Source organism: Nylanderia fulva, unplaced genomic scaffold (genome assembly GCF_048542155.1).
Source record: "Nylanderia fulva isolate GAGA-0341 unplaced genomic scaffold, ASM4854215v1 Scaffold35, whole genome shotgun sequence".
Lineage (NCBI taxonomy): Eukaryota > Metazoa > Arthropoda > Insecta > Hymenoptera > Formicidae > Nylanderia > Nylanderia fulva.
The window spans coordinates 176,237-197,263 of NW_028190422.1; the positions used below are offsets into that span (position 1 = coordinate 176,237).

Here is a 21,027-nt window from a genome sequence, read left to right on the forward strand (position 1 = left end):
GCAACGTAAACCTCTGGCTAGTTACATCGAGGAGCCAGATCGGATTGCGCGATTGCGGATAAATTGATGAGCGCAGATGTGTAGAAAGATTGCGCACAATGAATAACGGTCATTGTTGCGGTACGAAAAGGAAGCGAGATATGAAAAGGTGTATAATTACATCTCGCAATCTATTTTTCCGTCATGTAAATTTACACCATTTATTATTATTTTTTTTTTTTAGAATACCCTGAATTGTATACGCTGTGAAAGAAAAAATATATGCATCGACAAGATCGAATTTTTCCTCGTTAGAAAATCCGATCGGAAATAGATGTTGCGTGACTTTCCGTTACACACGAAATGGAAAGAGTAGAAGTATATTTCCCTAACAAGAAATATCATCGTCATAGAGAGGAGCGAGATTCGATTCAATCGTACGGAAAGCAATACCGCGTGTTCGTTTTGGGAGCGGCTATATCCGTCGTGGACACGAGAGGCAGGAAGAGACGAATCCCGAGGTTGTATCGCGAGAGTCACCGGTTGTAATCGTTGTTATCAAGTAGAGGTTAGCGGGCAGATTCGCGTCCGTTGTTTGCATTTGACGGGGTTTGGAAGGAAACATAGGGCGAGAGAGATCGCGAGGATTGAACGGGTGCGAAAGAGAGAGAGAGAGAAAGGGAAGAGAGTAGAGGGCTCGTGTTCGTGATAGGCGGAGCCGAGTGGCGGTCGATATGAAACACCCCTCAATGAAACAAGCTCTATATCCTCCCTTCTCGCTCCCTCTCTTTCTCCCTATCCCTTCCTCATTCCATCACTCTCTCGCCGACCCTTCGTCCCTCTTTTAACTCCCGCCTACGAACGCTTATTCACCCTCGAACGCTTCCACCTTCTCTCTGCTCTGCACTTATCCGCCCTGAAGCTTATACAACGTGATCCGTCATAACGGCGCACCGCGAGACTTTTAACCCCCTCTGTATACCTTTTGCACCGTGCGCGAGGAAAATTTCGTTTCAACAAGAAAGAGGAAATGAGGTAACTGCATCTATGAAGATACGAGCCGGAGTATACTATATATCGCGCGACGGTTTTTGCAGCGACGAATTTACAGCAGGTTTATTCGTTGCGAGTACAACAATCGTAATTTGTGAAAGCTCGCGAGAGTGACAAGGGGTAAATAAATTGAATAGTGATACATAACTGACATTTTCCTCTCATTTCAGAAAAAAAAAAAAAAAAAAAAAATGAGAGAATTCGCAAAGGCACTTAACGCATCCGGGACTTTTGTAAAAGCATTTTTCTATTAACGATTTTATACAAAGATGAAAGTTTGACGGCGTAAAATTGTTGAATCTCCGATTACGCGCGACAAAACGCTTTCAATAGGATTCAACAACTCATCGACGTGTAATGCGTATGCAGGATTACAAGGTAGAATTGGCGTGAAGTTGACGGCACGTTGGGCAACGCGTAATTTGAATTGACTATTAATCGTCTGCGTAAACATTGGCTCGCGCTGATTTACATCACGCATTCAGCGCTAAATGTTTATTTGTCTAAAGCCGGCTCCGAACGACATGTACATCCGTTCGTTAAATATTCCAAAATTCCGTATTTATGCGACGAATTTTGGCAGCATTTAATATTTCGTCATGTGAAATCATATGGCTTAGCTTTCAATGTACAACATACACATGAATATCATCACATTTGCTATCGCAAAAAGCTTCAGCGATACATCCAAGTATTTCTTCTTGACATTTAGCGTAAAAAACTTCTGGAATTGCTGAATTTAAATTTTGATTTTAAACGTCCGCGATTTGACGATAAAACGTTTCCGGTGTGTTTTTATAGATTTGTCAAAAGTGTAAAAGTGTCATCATCGATATGTAAAATTTGTTAGATATATTCCCGACGTCTTTGAATTTAAGACATTTATAATTCCAGATTTCTCGAAAATGACATTTGACTAAATTTACTCGAATTTATTACAACAGCAGCTTTGTGTATCTATACTATGTAGTTTATTGTTTGCGGCTATTTATCTTTAAACTTCGATGCTCTTTGCCAAGAAACTCTGCAACAGTCTCCTGCACGCCGTAAACACGAGGCAATCCGAGACGGCGTCGTTCGTGAATAGTCCCGTAACGTTCGTGGGCGATAGTCCCTGCGAGGATTCTGATTTCTTCGTAAATCCTGCTCCAGGTTCGGCGTGCCCGGTGGTGCCGGCGAGCGAAAACCGACGCTGTCAACGAATCGATATCCGGATGGGCGTGGCCTTGTCGATCCTCTCGCGGATGGAATAGAGCGCGCGAGATGTGCTCTCGTAGATACTCGCAGATGTCGCGAAAGATTTAACGCTTCGATTTAGTACTGTTTCGATACTTCCCAAAGCCGCACGATATACTATGATTGTGACCGAACTTAATTGTGACCGATGTCGGCGGCCGTGATTAAAAGTCATCCGGATTTCATCACAGATCCTGTTTGATAAATAGCACAGACGCGGAATATAATTTCTCGTTTGGAATGTTCCGAATCTATTTTCCGTCTTTTAAATTATTAAAAGCAAGGATATTTTTTTTCTAATTATTGATTCGCGCCTTTAAATTTGATTTCACGAAGAAGCCCCGTAATTGAATCGCTTGCCCGTACAGAATCGTGATATTTTCATCGAGGAAAATTCGATATGATCGATGAAAGGAAATCAGACGAATATGTACGATATATCTGATTCTCGTGGTAGGCCGATGTAAATTGTTATCCGCGGCGGAATATTTCATTACGTCTTAGCGCGCACGAAAGTGTGTATTAACGACAGAATTCAGCCCTTCCCACAGCCGGTTTTTTCCTCCTGCCTGAAACGTTGCATATAAAACGCCTTAATGGCAGTACGATAAGGACATGATTTATCGTCGCCGTAACTCCCGAGTGTCGCCGGGGTGTAGGGCACGACATCAGCCGGCTACTTGCTCTCAACGAGCGCGATTAACGTATTTATTCGCCTTCCGCTTTCCACGCCCAACGCAAGATACTGTGCTGTATCGAGGAAATGTATCGACGCTTAACATCGATAACGCGGGAAGATACTGATACTGCGTTCGATGCCGGAGAGAAAATATCGTCCAAGTATTTTAAAATATTGTGATTTGTCATAAGGCTGATATTTATGGTTATATAAAACGTTAAGTATATTTAAAATAATGTATATATATATATATATATATAGGCTGTAAAAATCGTAATTTTATTTTTAAATTCTTTTTAATAAGCTTCAAATTAAATTTCTCTTTAAAAACGCGTTAAGGCACTTAATGGTTTTGAGTGATAAAGTAATGTCGAGTTTTAAGGAATTAAAGAGAGTTGTAAAACACTGTTTCTGTTGTGAAACTTTGTTCTTTTAATTACATTCAAAGAAATCTTACTTTCGCAAGATTTTAATTTCAAAGCTTAATTGCCAAGATATTTCATGCCAAAATACGAGAGATAAAGAAATGATCTCTCATTAAATTTTTGATAAAGAAAAATTCAAATAACTCCAAAGAAATCATCATTATAAGACCAGTGACAAATTGCAAGTAAGAATAAGTAAGTGTACTTCGAAATACAAACTTTTTCAACGCAATGGATTAAAGCGAGTACTTTCACTAGAATTCCAGCTCTTTTTAAAAAATCTTTAGCTCTCTTTGGATAAAGCATAAGCAATATATCTAAAAAGAATCGATTTTACGATCTATAGATGACAAGATGGACAGCTAAATTCATTATTGGACGTCTTTGTTGAAGAAAAAAGTACGATACGACGTGGAAATGCCGATCTCTCTTCTAGCATTATATCGACAGAACTCGCTCGACCCCGGGCGCATTAATGAATGTAAATCAATTAATCCTCCGAGTGGGGTTCCGAGCGATCGACGCAAGCTAATCCCAGCGAGAAGCAGAAGGGGAACCAACAAGAGGGAGAGCAGGAAGAGAAGAATAGAGATCCTCTAATAAGTTAATGCCACACTTTATGTGAAAATGCTTTAATTATAAGATTTAAAGTAAAAAGTGTTAGTTTAGAATTATTTATTCTTGAGAAAGATTACCGATACGCACCACATCGTAAAAGATGAGAGAGAGAGAGAGAGAGAGAGAGAAAGGGAATAGAAAGCGTTTTTGTTTTTTATATTCATTAAGAGAAAGCATAAAAAAACAACATGGTTATTCAATGCTATTTCTAAAAAAAATAGCCAAAACAACAATTTTGAACTATCAATTTTATTTTATTTTTTATGCAAAATAAATTTGTATATAAAAAAATACATTTGTATATAATCTAGATAAACTGATGTGAATTGGAAAGTATTTCATTATTTGATTAAAACAAAAATAAATAAAATTGAACAAATTAATATTCATTCATTGGCGGTATTTTACTTGCTACATATACATCAGTTGCATTTTATTTTATTTTTCAAATTTGTTTTCCAAAAAAGCTTTTATAACGCAACGTTTCTTGCGTTATTACAATTTCGGCCAGAGCAATCAATTTTACTAAAGCATCACGGAAGCAATCAGAATCAGGGATATTATTTCGTAACGTTTATTAAAGTATCTTTAGAAGAAAAAAAAAAGAGTTAAAAGACGGCAATAGTAAGTAAAGTATGTACAGAGTTTCCCCTCTGTGAGAGTAGTCGGTCGTATCAATAATAAAGGATTCCGGTGAAAGAAATGAAGGGACGCGAGCGAGAAAGAGAGAGAGAAGGCAAGGAGACTCTTCGGGGCTCATGTTTATATGCGGGTTTATTTCTTTCACGGTCTGGTCCTCATTCACCGGACGCATTATCTCGCTCTCTCGCTCGCTCTCTCGCATATTCCGCCTCTTAGGGACCCATCCCCTTTTTTTCTCCGCTCCATCCCTCTCGCACTCTCGACAAGCCATTAAAATTCTGAGCGCCACACTGTTGAAAAATTACGGGGCCTCCGCCCTCTTGTCCGCGTCTGCGTCAGGCTCCTCGTGATATCCTCTCTCGCTCACGACGATCGAGTACGAAGATATCGAGCTCTCTCTCTTTTTATCTCCACCTCGCTACATCGCCTTTCTATCTCTTCTGGTACATGTCTCTTCGCTCTCCATCCTTGTCGCGCTGTTGCCTGAGCTCCATCCGACTCCTCTTCAGGGTCTACTCTTTGCTCGGTTCCTCTTGTAACTTGTTCCTGTCCCGTTCTTTCGCCTTTCGTACATCTCGTGCTCTGGGGGTCTTCTTTACCCCTGTTATAATCTCTCTTTCTCCCTTCCTCGCTGTTACTTTGATTCTCTCTTCTGTAGCCGTCTTCTTCCCTGTCTTTCATCTGCCTCTTACTAGTTCTCAGCTAGTACTTTCGTCTATCTCGCTCTTTTATCTTTCTCTTTCGCTTTCATTCCCTTTGTATCTTCTTGCATCTTTCATCTGTCTCATACTAACTTGTACAGAGTCTGTTTTATTCCTCATTCTCTTCGCTCTTTCCTTTTTTCTTTTCTTGTCTTTTACGTTGAATCTGTTTCTTCCTGTCTAGTTTCTGCTAAGAATCACGTATATTCCTGCTTCTTTCTCTGTTTTTTTTTCGCACTTATTTTCTGCCATAGTTTTGTCTCTACATCCTTATTTTCTGCTTCTCTTGCTTTTCATCTATCTGGCTAACTTGTTTCCGTATTTTCTCTTCTAATTCAATTGACTTTCTTGTCTTCTTCTGTGTACGTGTACATGTATAATCTAGTTCCTTCTCTTTCACTCTTTTATTCGATCTTGTAGATTACATACCTCCACCCATTTTTAATGTCTCTTGTTAGTTTACGAGGAAAATTTCTGTCCCTGTTTTTCTCTCCTTCTCTTTCATCTTGTATCTTGGTTCTTTCTTTGTCTTTCACGCGCCATCTATCTCTTGCTAGCTCTCGCTAAGAATCGTCTCTGTTCTTTTATATCTCTCTCTCTCACTTCGCTTTATAGCTTGTGTCTTCCTTGATCTTTCACGTATCGTCTGCTTCTATCTCTCGCAAAAATTCCTGCTCCTCTCTTTTTTCGTTCTCTTCTTCTTCCTCATTCTTTCTCTATCTGTGTTTTATCTTCTATCTATCTATCTAGTACCAGGACAGTTTCTGCTTTATGTTTCCGCTCGCTTCTCTTCCGCGCCGCAGTCTCCTGACTTTTGCTGACTTTACCTATCTAAAGGATAGCTCTGTAAAATATCTATCCAAAGAAGCGTCGAGATTCGATGTTTGAAGAAGCAACCTTCCGTTTCTACAGAAGAGAAAGCCACTTTTCGTTCCTCGCCACTGTAAAGAGCAATAAATTTCCGGATCGCGCGTATATGTAATACGTTACGATATACAAGACTTTAGTCGATACATCCAACGAAGATCGATGAAAAACCGATGCATCTTTGAAGAAGCGTAATATCGCCACACAATCAAAGTATGCGGAGAGAATAGTCCTTTAAAACGTTGCTCCGTTCTGAGCCAACAGTAAACAAGCACATTTTCTTTAATCTCTTCAATACCGAGTTATTATTTATCGAGGAAAAAAAAAAATCAAACTTTTTTTCGGTGAAACTTTTTCTGCGAATCTTTATGAGAAGCATCTGATATTCTTTTAAAGAATTTTTCAAGAACAAAGCCAGTTAAATACTACTATATAATTATGCGATGTAAACATAATGTAATTTATTATATTTCAATAAATCTCGACGCGATATATTTATTTCGCGTTTCTTAAACGAGGCACGTAGAAATTTACTCAAATTTATTTCAATCACATATAAATTTTCACATACAAGCTATCGCTTATGTTTCTTCCTCTGTGAAAGCAAGTTTGATATTTTTCGCCGACAAATCTCAGTGTGCTTTCTTGTTTTCGTTTCAGTCTAGAATATCACCGCAAATAATCACCTTTTTAGAACATCGACTCGCGCTTGCGCTTATAACCCTTTGACAAAGTAACGATATTGTTCATCGATACGGCCGAAGCAAACGATCAAAAGAGGCGCCAACCGAAAACCAGTTGTGACGAACGAATTGCATTACGCGCATTGTGCATCCACGGGATAACGCATGCATCATGGTCCGATCGCATTTTCCCTCGCCGTCCCACGGGACGCGTTGTCCTTTCTCCCGCATACACATATGTGTCCCGCTCTTTCCTTCTAGTTTCAACCAGTCGATGTTCAACGTCCCTCTCTAGTCTCTGATGAAGTCCTGTCTCGCCGCTGGAAATCTGGCCCTCCCGCTTCTACCCGACAGCTCCCCTTAACTCAACCACGCTCGACGCAAGCTCCGCGATTCGCAGCCAATCAATATTAATGACATATCAATTCATAGGAACAATGTAGCCAATTACGGGCGGCCATATTACCGCGCCTGTCTCTCTCTCTCTCTCGCTCTCCCTTCTTTGTTTCGTTAACTCACCTGGTCGGAACAAATAATGCGGTCTGTTATTTGACGATAATAATTATTGTCAGAATCTTTCTCGAGCCAGGTTGCGAACCAGCAATGACGATTGGAGGGAAAAAAAAACGCATAGGAAAGTCGACCGCAAGGGATAATCGATAGTTATGATATTGGAAATTAAATATAATTTGTAACTTGGGCTTTTTTATTTCGTATTTTTTGTCATTCTTTTTTATTATGTCTATGCAGAAACTTAAAAGGAACAAAAAAAAAAAATAGAAGACAGCCAAGGAAAGATAACATGCTACGTTAACGACATGCTGATTATAATTACATCATATGAGATTGATATATGTATAAGATTCAATGTGTAATAAATCATTATCATAAAAAATAAATTTTAATTCAATTTATAAATGTTATAGAAATCTATGACATTTTTTACAAGGGTTTGCACAGATATATTTCATATTTCGAAATAATGTATAAATATACGTGATGTAATATACATATATATACATATATGCATATGTATATTATATATTATATTATTCAATCGAGTATTTCAATATTTAGAATATTAAGTAATTTTCAAAATATATTAATAAATAATTCTGAAAAAATCGGAATTTTTGTTGTAAAAAAAATTCTTTTAATAGTGTGAATCGAGTGAAGTTATCATTTTGTTTTAAAAACAATCAAGTAAAATGCAATCAAATGACTGCAATTGCAGGGGGAACAATTTGCATTGACTGGGGCTTGTAGAAAAACTTGGATTCTAATTCGAGAGTGGATAGATAAAAAGGTCTTTCGATCGTGTAAAGATCAACATTTATGAATTCGCGACAATTGTACGGCACATAATATAATTCTGTATACCGCGACGTGTTCGAACGGAGAATAGAACACATCGGAGTTCCTAATTAACGCCCATCGCAATTAACAGCGCTACGGTTAAATGACCAAATTGCTGTTTGCGTCCCAATCGCTGACAGAGTAATTTTGATTAATTATAGGCGCGGTAATGCTGAGAGACCGTGACCGGAACAACAGCTTTGCGTTTGGAACAATATGCGCGCTTAGTGCATTTTGTGGTGCACTTGCTCGGCTTCATCATATACGCGAGTGAATATGTTTATATGCGAGTCGAATAAAATATATTCGAAAGTATCAAATAATGTTTTCAAATATGTATATTTGCATCCTTCTCCTGTATTTCAAATGTCATAAAGCTTTTCGTAAAATTAACTTTTTCATAAAAAGATTTAGCCTTTTTATACAGCGCTGAATAATTTGTAGACTAGCGTTTTATAAAACGCCGAAGTTTTTTATTAAAGAGCTAAGTTTACAACGACGCGTAAAATACACGTTAAAGTATATTTATAAATATTTTGTTAAAATTGCTTATTTGTTCTTTATGAATATATTGTGCTGAATGTTATATTCACCAGCTTGCATTTTTTAAATTAATAAAATAATTAAAGCATTTTTTAAAATCAAATTTTTTTTGTACGGTTATTGTGTCTAGATACTTCATACATCCCTATTGCCGCTATAGAAATGTTATAAAATAAACCATTTCTCACTCACCGATACGATGCAATAGCGAAGTTATAGTACACAGCATATTGATCTGAAAACAAAACATTCAAATTATGTATATCCATATTGTGTGTGTACAGGATGATTTAAAAGTATGAAAACAATTGAATATATCCATAAACAATTTTTAAAAAATGTTTTTGTTTTACATACCTCACAGTTCTTCGGCTGTCGCCCGATGCCACCCCGAGCCTCCTCTCTTGATAGAACTCACGACACTCGCGAAAATACAAATAATTACGATCGCCCGACACTTTACGTGGCACTCTCGACACGCGAATCTTTACACGGCACTCCCGACGCGCGACATTTTACACGGCACTCCCGACACGATGCGCAATGCTACCTGTAACAAATAAAATACAAATACACATATTAAAATAATCTTATTATTTCATACACATTATAACATATATAATATAAATAATAAATATGAGCTAGAATAATGATAGATAGATCGCAACACATTCGTGCGCGTGACAACAGATTAAGTTGGATTAGGTTGACTGTTGGCAAGAGATTTTGCATTAAATTTCTCGCGAAATATACGTTTCGAACACGTAATGCCGTAAGACAAAGTGATATGAAACTGGCATATCAATTTGTCCTTAGGCATTTTCTTTGGTTTAATCGCCAAAACTATCAATTCTAGAACTATTTAAAATAAAGCCAAAACTCAATTATTTATGATCTTCCATTAAATTATATGCTAGCTTCACGCACACAAAGTTCGGCAAGTGAGAAATATATCAAATTATTAAAAAAGTATTAAAATATATTAATATATGAGATAATTAAAAGATTTATATAGAGAGATATTTCTGGATATACCTAAAATAATTGTATAAAAAATTATTTTTAAAAATAAATAATAGTTGTATCTTTTAACGGTTCAACATCTTTTACACCATCTCCTTATATTTTATAATTCTCCTAACATGTAATATAGATAGCAGTTCTCTTTTTTAAGTAAAAGTATTTGCGAGCGAAACAATACGAGTTGTATATTTATACACGATATCTGCCAGAGTGCAAAAGGCCGCAGCTTTCTCGCGCAAAAATTCAAGAACTACGATCGGGAAGAAACGATAAAAAAGGCGACAAGAAGAAGGCGAAGGGATACGGAACTTGATGCAAAGGTCTCACTCGACAATCCCGTCACGTTTCGATGCCACTGGGGGGTGTTCACGGCATGTGGTCTCGCCAACCCTCTGCCTTTTCTCCACCTTCTTTCACTCCGCTCTCGCTCTTGCCCGCGCAAACAGGGCGAGTTCCTTTATCCTTGTCCTTCCTGCGTCCTCTTTGTCGATTTTTACACCCCTCTGCCGATCGGGGCACGTTTCACTCGACGGGGTGAGTACCCCCCGGATTTCGAACCGACCGGAGCCAGTCTCTTCACCCTTGTTATAAATACTAATTGCTCTATACAAACGTTTGAAATGTGTTTAACGTTTCTTTGGCACGTGATCCCGTCGCCACCCTTTCCGTTTTCCCTATGCTACTTTCTCACTTTTTCTGTTTCTCTTCCTATTTCTCTCTTTTCGTTTACACAGTGCGACATAGGGATGATTTTCCCCCTTTTCGCCACCCTCCGCGGTTTAGATGTTACAAGTGCAATTAGGATTTCACTTTGATAATCCATCTAGCCTATTAGCTTGTTCCGCCTGACAACAAGTTACATTGAGAAGACGTGAAATTAAATGTAAAATAATTCTATACCACATATGTTCTCTTTAACATCTTTAAAAAGTATTTCTCTATATTTTTTTTTTTTTCATTATAAAATAATTTTAAATTGTATATGATTAAAAAATTTATAACATAAAAATTTCATTACATAAAACTTAGAACTTTTTACCGGGAATTTCGCAATGCAATATTATCGAAGATTTAAATCGCAGAGTGATGTTTGATTTATTTTGTCGCAGTGTATACACAGCCGCTGACGTCATGGGGAATTTATATTATAGCAGGACTTGAAATATTAATGCTGACAAAGAAAGGAAAAAAAGAGTATATTTATCTACATGTTACTTTGACATGTATAAATTTAATTTGTACGCGATATTATAGCGAGAACGTATATCTCTCGCGGCACACGAACGAGAGCCAGCCGGCTGGTAGTCGTTACCTGAGATCATCCGTCTATTCCGGGATCCGGTAGATAGTGGAGAGATTGCTTTCGCGTTAACCGGATACAGGCAAACGTATACACGCGACTGCGTATGCGTGCCAATGCACGAGGATGAACAAGGCCTTGCGCGTTACTCGTGGATACGTGCGGTGATTGATACCGGCTCGCACGTATGGACGCACCTAATGAAATAGATAACGCGTATCTTGCGCGACTGCACATCTGCGTCTGAGCATCGGCTTCGGTGAACAAATAATGCTGTGTGTACTGACGAATCAGCAGCTACGTGATTGCGCGTGAACATTATCGTGAAGATTACAGAGAAAGAATGCCTGAAGTCTTCATTTAAGATACTTTATTTAAAAAGTACAACAATTGTATCACTTTTATTAAGAACAAATTGCTGTACGCATATTAAAGTATTTAAATAATAATTAATATGGCAATGTTAGGTACTTGATTTTTAAGTAGAAAATAATATATTTTTATTTTTGAAAAGTATAATTTTAAATATATAAATCTCTCTGTCTCTCTCTCCCCTCGCTTTCAATTCATAATTTTTATATTTTATAGTGGATTGCAATGAATTATAATATATCAGTTCTCGCAAAAATATTGCGATAATTTATTATTATTATTATTATTTCAAAAAAGAATCAATGTTAATGGCCAGAAAAGAATGACTAAAGTAAATGAAATGTGTCGTTCGATTCAATAAAATTAATTTCGTTTGGCACGAATTTGTCAAGGCACTTGTCCACCATAATCCTATAGAATTCTTTCCTTTCAGACGTTTTCCTTCGAGCAATTTTTTTTGGGATTCGCTCGAACGAGCGAGGGAAATACGGCGTTGAAAAATCGCCAGATAATAGATTAGTCGACTGACAGATGGTTAGCTATATCGTGAAAAGAGGGAGATATCACGGTGTCGGATTTAAAGAAAGCTAAAAGAACATGTGTGTAGCCTATAACATGACGATATATTCTTCGTCTTTATCTTTTCTTCTCTCTTTGTCTTTCTTAGGATCTCTTATACAATCGAGTTCTTAGTTTGTATTTCTGTCACAATTTTACATAACAAGAAAAACGAGCAATTAGAAGCAATGCTATTTACGCGTCTTTATTACATAATTCTTCTATATTCGAACTTGAGATAAATAAAATGTTGATTTTTTTAGAAATTATTTTTTCAAGGATATCGCATTAAAAACTACGCAATCGAAAATTTTGACACTGAATTCGATACATCGCTATCTTTTAAAAAAAGTCTAAATGTTGATTACAGCAAGTACTCTAATGGAAGATACGAATAGTTGAATGTAACTCCTTGGCTCTACCAAAGTTAAGCGGATTTCTACACGAGCAGGATTACTCGTTGCGAGTTCACTCTATACAGCTGACATACAACTATATATAGCTACCTTTTCTCTGCGGTTCTCTCAACTGGATGGCGAGCGAGCGTTTTTGAAGTGGTCAAAAACAAAAAAGAATAAAGGAAAAGAACATCTTTTGTGCCGCAACAAAGCACTCCTACCGTGACGCATTCTATTTTATTTACATGCCATCATCGATACTTTTATTTGAGCGATCACCGGCTATCCATAGCGCCAACGGAAACGACCTGATTAACGGCGAGATTATGTTCATTACAGAACCGAGAAGCAGCTCCGTTCCGTAAACAAACGGAATAGAATGGCGCGTGCGGGATTATTAGAGAACTCACGTACCATGAAACTGTGAAATATATTTGCGAAAACAGAAATGTTTCGAGTAAAATGTTGCACAAGAGCTATTCGTCAAACATAACATAAATATTATTTATTATATATGTATATGTGTTTTATAAGTAAAACTCTTATCTTTTTATTACCACACGGTCCTTTATTGTTGTCAAAAAAATTGACGCAAGTTTCCATTCCGTGTGATTCGCCAATGGCGCGTTGCGAAGGCCATCAGCGGCATGTATGGTCGAAAGCCAACGAGGACCGTAATATCTCGCGATAATCAATTCCAGTTCTTTAAATCACGACCGAAAAACTCGATTATCCTGTTTACCTTGGAGCGAGCTGTTCTTTCTGCAGCCTGTAGCGTAACGAATCGTGCGAAATTGCCGCTCAGGTAGCTTCAAATATACAGGGTGGTCCACTTTAATCTGCACAATTTTTTTCAAAATCATTGAACCATCAAATACTTAAAAGAAGAATCAGTGATTTTTAGCTGACGTAAAAATTGAAATTTAATGCACATCATATTTTTAATAATTTTAGAGACACTGTTATATTATACTCAACGTATAATAATATTGTACAAATTTGTACAAATCATAAAATTAGATACTAAAGATAAAATAATTTTGTATAGAAAAATGTAATCGTTCTGTTAAAAAAATCTTCATTTAGAAAAATATTAAAATATGAAATTTAGTTTTGATCGCAAATAGTCTCTGAAAGAAAATTGAGCAAAAAAATAAAAATGGACCATCGTGTATTTTGGCGTTTTGTACCGAATAAATTCCACACCTCGCGTTTTATACCTCGTGTCACAATTTGATTTTCACGAAAATTCCTCGGGGCAATGGCAACGAGAATTTTCGCAATAAGGAGTCGCGTTTATTGCCGGAGAAAGACGCGGCACCAGTACCGTTCTTTACGATTCCGCTTTATGAACGGATTGAAAAGTTCTCGCGACAAAGAACAGACCGGAAGACGTCGGAACTTTAGGGAGCGAGTTGTATGACTCGTATCGAGTTAAACACACCTGTTACACTCACTCAAACCGGCCGAAATCGCACTAATTCAATTAGCAAGTAACGCGATTTCGTCTGCCAATCACCTCGGCCCACCGTTAAGTAGACTAATTATCCTTTCTTCTCTCATCAGGCCGGCAAGCACGGCGCAATACCGTTTACGCGTTAATTGAATTTCACGTGCCGCCACTTCGCAGAATTACTTGTGCAAGGATACCAATCTATCGATTCTACACAATTTTCCCACAACACCAATCGGTCTGATCTATTGTTATTAGTCTCCACGTTTAAGCACGATTAATTTATAAGCGCACACGAATAAGATGTACGATTCAATCTCTCTTTTAAACAAAAAGATGTAAATTTTCTAATAATTAATATATTATGAAATTATTTCTTTAAGCACCTTTTAAAATAATAAAGTTATAAATAGTTGTAGAATATTGCATAAATTTCTTATTAAACTGCATTGTATTTTTGTTGTGACCTTACTTTAGAAAAACTGGAAAAATAATTTAAAGATAGACGTAAAAGAGAAATGTAAAGAAACAAAAAATATTCATTTCTTTCCTTATTTTTAACATGATAATTTAAAGCAGTTGATATAGATATCGAAGATCTTTGTAAAGTAATTGATTTTCTAAAAGACGTCAATCTTCCTCAAAGTGCATTCCATCCTCCGATTAATTTCACAAGACTTAATTCAGCATTACACGAGTACGCTATGTAAGACTGCATTAACGCATTAACTTCTCCACGGGGCTGGCTAATGTATCTAAAATAATTTACGACATTTCTGGGTCAACGAACAGGCGTGGCATTAAAGCGAGTTGAGCAAATAGGACGAGGAGAAAGAGGAACGAGATGAAGTAAAAGCGAGACAGAAGAAAATGAAAAGGGAGTGAAACGTCTGGCTAAACAGAGGGCGGAATAAAGAACGAACCGCATATATACTTGCTCTTGCGAGAAGACAGATTAAAGTTAGCGCTAAATTATGCGCGATGCATATTTCGTGAATAGTATAACAAAAATCTGATTGGTCGAATTTAACAAATCTCGTCCATTTTATTATTATTCGATTAAATCTCATTTATTTCATTATTAAACAAATCAGTTTCGCGTTAGCATAAGAAGAGAGCCGATGTGTGTGTACGAGCAAAACGCGAACGATGCTACACCGATCTGGTTCCCATTGTGCACGAGCCCTTCACCACTCTGTCCTACCCGCTTGAAATAACCCGATGTCATGTTCGTCATTTTACGTGTCTCTAAACTACCTATTGAAATCTCAATGATAAAACGCGGCTACCCCGTTTGCATTTCGGCGCCAGCGACAGACCCGTAAAGGGCTTTTCTGAGAGTGAAAAAATAATAAAACATCAAGTCGAATAAAAGAAAATAAGAGTGTCAAAGATAATGTATAATTGTAAGAGTATAATATATATGTAGTTTAATCACTTGCAGGCAAGATTTATTAAGATTTACTATATATTAATTGAATATTAATCATTCGTGAAAATTGAAGTCTTTATGTATGCAATTCGCTATAATTTATATTATTATTTTCAGAAGATGTGGATTGCGTTGTACTAATTTTTCTAAATGATATTTAAACTTGAAAAAAAGTAAAATATCGGAATTGAATTATATTTACATACTAGCTAATTGCATACTAATCTCGGTTGTATATCGCATCGCATCCTCAGGCCGCACCGGTTCATTTGCATTAATCATTCGAAACGATATTTTCGCTTTGATAAAATATCATTAGCGTTCCGATGCACGGGCATTAACGCCTTACGATAACCGGCGGGTTCGAGTTTACGTGATTACAACATGATTACAGGCTCATGCAGCGTTTAAGCACACCAGCAGATGAATCGAGGCCATCGATATTCGCTTAGAAATCCGTGTCATTCCACGATACGTGCGTAGGTGTTTGCGAATAATTACGTCGCACGGCGATTGAACCGAATGAATTATTGAATTCCTTTCTCACGCTCAGCGTAGAAACATATACACATACACATAATATTTTAAATCTCATATAATACGTGTGTGTATAATAACTGCGAAAACGAATAATGCTTAATCTTCCGATAAACGCGATTAATTCTGTTACTTTTCCATTATTTTCACGTAAAAACTAATTATTTAATTTCATTTATTAAAGCTGCGGATATAAAGATTCTGTTTTACTTCAATTTATATATTAATCACAAAAAACAGGACGAAAAAATAATTAAAATCGTGTAGAATAATAATGCTTAGAGTTGTAATGCTTTATAATGAATTTTCTAATTCTTTCCCCTTTTATTTTCGGAAATCATCAAACCATCGTATCGAAAATCATTTCGTCAAAAAAAAAAAAAAAAAAAGGGAAGAGTCAACCGCGTTTTAGGAAAGTTCGCCTGGAAAGAAAGGGTTAAAAGGGGACTACGCGTAAATACATTGACCGGCACACAGAGAGGGGTGTCAAGAAAAAAAAAACGAAATAAGAGGGACCGCTGTTTATTACCCGGCTTGAAAGCCGTGCAGAGAGAAAAGAAATGTATAATAGAGGAAAAGAGAAGAAAGCTCCCCTTTATTTTCACGGCCGACTTTACGACTGGTGACAAATTTTCCACTCCGCATCAAGCTTCGCTTGGTCTCCCATCGAGCGATTCCGATGTAAATCACTTCATCGTCGGAGCTTTACACACAGTCGATCAGCCGAACCATTGCTACCTATATCCGACAGATCGACGTCGTCTGTAGTCCCGTAGCTTAGACTTAATTACTGCGATTAGCGTGAGAGGCGGCCCACTATATCTGCACATATTACACAGCTCGAGGCAGCTGCCCTCAACCCTCTCTCTTTCTCTCTCTACCTCTGTGTATCTCTATGTCTGTCGCTGTATCTACCCCCGAGAATTCAGAAGGACTCAGGAGCGTAGTGACATAAGTGAGACAGTTGGCAGCCGGTAAACCCTTCTGGTATGTACTCGTATCTTTTCTCTCTTTTCTTTTATATATTATTATCGATCCTCGCCAAGCTAGTAACGGAATTACCGAATGCTTCTCCTTGCGCTGCAAACCTCGCGTTTTTAACACAACTAGATTTTTTATTGATTTTTTTATTGACATTTGATGGTCTAATAAATAACTACATCTACAATTAATATATCAAATGACTATGAACCACTATATAGACGAATCGAAAGCAGAATAGTGATATATGTATATGTCAGTAAGTAAAGTAATTTCAATTATTATTCTAAAAATAGTAATGATTTTAATGTAAAGTTCTATACGTCATTCTCGTCATTATAGAAAAATTATAAAAGTAAATTATTAATAAATATTTTCTTCAAATACAGAGAAAATAAATTCTAATTTTATCACAAAATTAAAAAAAACATTACGTTTAAAGAAGTACAGGAAAACAGTTAATTAATAAAGTAGTTAGCTCTTCAAAGATCTTAACAAACAGTCGGCTATACGTTTACTCCTCGTTATAAATTGACGCGTTATACATTTTTCATCGTTGTGCCAAGAGATACGTAATCTGTGTATTTTACATTGCGCCAAGAAAATGCAGTAAAACGAGAAACCGTTTTTTTTTTTTTTTTTTTTTTTTTTTTTGCGCCAGATCCTTCAATTGGAGTCGCGCACAAATAACAGCTTACGATCCATTAGCAACGGCGTTGCGCGTTTCAGGCATAATTATTTAAAGCGATTACATTTTACTGTAATATGCAGTATTCAGTAACCGCAAATGCATCGCCAACCACAAAGTTGATCTGCCCGGTCTCTGTTCCAGGTATATCCAAGCAAAGGCGTAGCCTACGTACATACGTACATGAGATTCGGACCGGCTTCTGTGTCAGTGACGTAGAGAACGCCTCTATCTCTCTATCTCGCTCGCTTTCTACCGCATGTAGATTCTCGTTTCCGTTTCTCTCAGTTTCCATCTGTGTGTGTCGCGCGTTCTCTACACTATTCCGCACTCTCCATCTACATCTCTCGCCCTTTCACATCCCTCTCTTCGTCTTTCAGTCTCTGTCACCCTCGCTCTTCCATTTTCCTGTCTTTATTTATCTATCTGTCCATGCAATGGCGTAAGTAACATTTACAGAGCTTCATTGCAACGTGAAACAATTATAATTATCTTTTGATTTTAATGAACATCAATGCCAATTAATTTATAATAATCATTTCTGAAGCAATATACTATGACGATAATAAAGACGTTTAAAAAAAATATGACAACCCTGCAATCGATCATCATTCAATCCGCTTTTTTCCTTCTTTTCTTTATTTCTATTTTTTCTTTCCTTTCTTCTTTTTCCTCCTCTCTTTTTATTTTTTATTCACCCTTTATTTCTTTCTTCATTTTTTCCAATTTTTTTCTCTCTCTTTTTTTTTTCTCTAGTTCTTTTCTTCTGTTTGATCTCCGGAATTATGATGCGGGGCTATTAGTTACGCCAATGTAACCGTCCCTTTTCCTCTCTCGTATATCTGGTATCTTCGTCGGGTTCCTCGTGTTTCTCCCGGTTCTTCTCATTCACCTTCTCCCTTTCTCTCTATCTGTCTTTCTCCATACATCTCTCAGTATTACTGTATACTCACTGCAAGGATCTCGGAAATGAAGTCGAACCCTCCTTCACCGTCCTGCCATCCTCCGCGCATCCTCCGTCCTTTCTGTCCCTCTCTTCCTCTTTTCCCACCTCCCGCCGCTGCTAAAAGCCTGGCGGGGTTGTTACGCGGACAGAAATTCAATATAGCCGTTACTCTTAGGTGGTTGTATGTACTTACCGTCTCTTCTCTGTACTCGGATAACGTATTATTATCGAAGAGCGACATCGTGGAGCAGCGACTGAACGGAAGAGTGGATTTCCCGTCATGGAGAATTCACGAATAATCTCTTTCTCTATCCCTTATCCCTTCCGCTCAGTCCCTTTCACTCTTTGTCACCCTCGTGCACCACCTTCTTTTCCTCGTTGCGGAAATTCGCCGAATGAACGATCGCGTTTTATACGCGTCGAGAGGATATTGTCAGTCGAGTATATTAGCGCGTAATTGGTTAACGTGACCAAGAGAAGCTTGATTATCGAGTTATTAAACGTTAGATTAGATCTTCGTGTAATGGGGATCGAAACAAGCGACGTTTATTGTTCTCATGCACGCATAAATATATTTATACGCACAATATCCTATATATATATCTATATACATATATATATACATACTTATATTTATATATACGCATGCGTGTGTATATAATATGTATATTAATTATTCACATTAATTTACAGAAATTGATGGCTGTGAAAACTTTTTTCCTCGATTATTCCCGATACTACATCACGCGGCGAGAGGAAATATCGAGTAGTATCGACATATAATTAAATTTCATCATCCGTAATCGAATTGCGTGCGCGCCGCGGCCTGTTCATCGCTGATTCATTATGATCGCGTCGGTCATTAGCATAACCGCGTAGCAGAGGCTTTGTTGCTAATTATTGCGATAATTGGTACTCCGCAGTACTGAATTCCGTGCCGTAACATTGTTGGGCCGCCGCGTGTTCCTTTCACGTCGGAATTAATTTGTTTCCCTCCCTGAAAATCGAATGAGTACTTTGTGTGTTTACATCCGCTAACGCGACAGAGACAGAGGTAGAGAGAGAGAGAGAGAGAGAGAGAGAGCTCATTGCCCCAGAAATAATTTTCAACAATATCGACTTTTACGAATATGAGATTTCCACACGCGACGTTTAATTATTTGACGTTTTTTTTTCCTGAGAATTATGTGAAAATATAATTAAACAATTAAATACATAAGTTAATATCGCGAAGTAATGTACGTGGTCAGCTGCGGAAATTGTGTGTAATGTTTGGCCATGCCAACTTTAATAGTGAGTTTCCTCTCCGTGAACATTATCGGATGCATATGCATAACTAAATAAATAATTATATACTTACGATCGTTAAATTTTAGACTTAAATTGATTCATAGTAAAAGTGAAGTACTACTTAACAAGATTAATTTTCTAGTAAAATGAAGAGATTTCTAGGGCTGTTTAGTATCTAAAAACATGAATAATAACGAGAGGAAAACACTTTATTTCCATTAGAATTGAATTATTACTCGCTTAATTGATTTATTGCTGTTTTGTCGATAATTTTTTTAGATAATAAAATAACTAAAATCTTTTTAATGACGTAATTCTATTCCATTTTATGCTTATTATAGACAGAGTTCGATAAATTTCGGAGAGTAATTTTATAGATGAAATTTGATATCGATGCGGTGATCGGACGAAATGCATTTGAGGGTCTGGTGGAAAAATTGCATCGGGCATCAAGATTTGCGGTTACATCACTGAGCGACTACCCTCCGGCGGTTTGATAGGTTGCTAGGAAACACCCCAATGTCGAATCGCGCACTTCCTCTTTCTACAACGCTATCATCAAGACGAAGAAGGACGGAGCGACACTCTTCGGCTTCCTTCTGTGCGCTTCAATCTCACGGAGCATCTCGCACGAAATTCTGTTGGGGTTTCCAGCGGATCGAGAGTGAGAACGATAGCCTCGAAAACTGTAAGGAAGGATTTAAGACGCGAAAGGGATGGAGATGAAAGAGAGAAAAAGAGAGATTCGAGTATCGAAGAGCCAGAAGTTCGATGTGCACGAGTTGTTTAGTGGATACGACGACGTACGATCCTCGAAATAGATATTTGTCACTCTAATGTGACAGGAGACGAGGGCCCGCGTATCAAGTGACGAGGCTGAGTGTCGACAAGAACCCGCTGGCCGCCATCCTCGCCATCACTTCTCATACATTCGGTCCTTTATCGAGACAAAGCGACATTCATGAATTAAGATTATCTTCAAAATTGCTCTGATTTTCTTGAAGATTTTTACGCCACTGTTTATTAACAATATGTACTCAAGATTTCGAATACTTTTATGATTAAAGATTCGAAATCGATATTTTAGCATATATTTTATAAATATGAAAATTATTTCTCCAACATTAATATACATATAGATATATTTTTCTATCTAATTTTTGTCCTTTTATAGTTAGCAAAATTATGTTGTATAAATTTACGATGTTGACATACAAAAACAATGCGCTGAGAACATCGTTGAATTATCATTTTGGTACTTTTCCAG

The 21,027-nt window shown here is 37.3% G+C and overlaps 1 protein-coding gene across 1 annotated transcript in view; it reads right to left on the minus strand.

Moving 5' to 3' along the window:
- Window positions 1-21,027, minus strand: part of LOC114935028 (uncharacterized) — a 192,890-nt gene that overhangs the window by 163,911 nt on the left and 7,952 nt on the right. The window contains exons 2-3 of the mRNA XM_085485245.1: window positions 9,140-9,332; window positions 8,975-9,017 (exon numbers count right to left, since the gene is read on the minus strand). The gene's annotated coding sequence lies outside the window, so the exon portion shown is untranslated. The remainder of the gene's footprint in view (window positions 1-8,974; window positions 9,018-9,139; window positions 9,333-21,027) is intronic.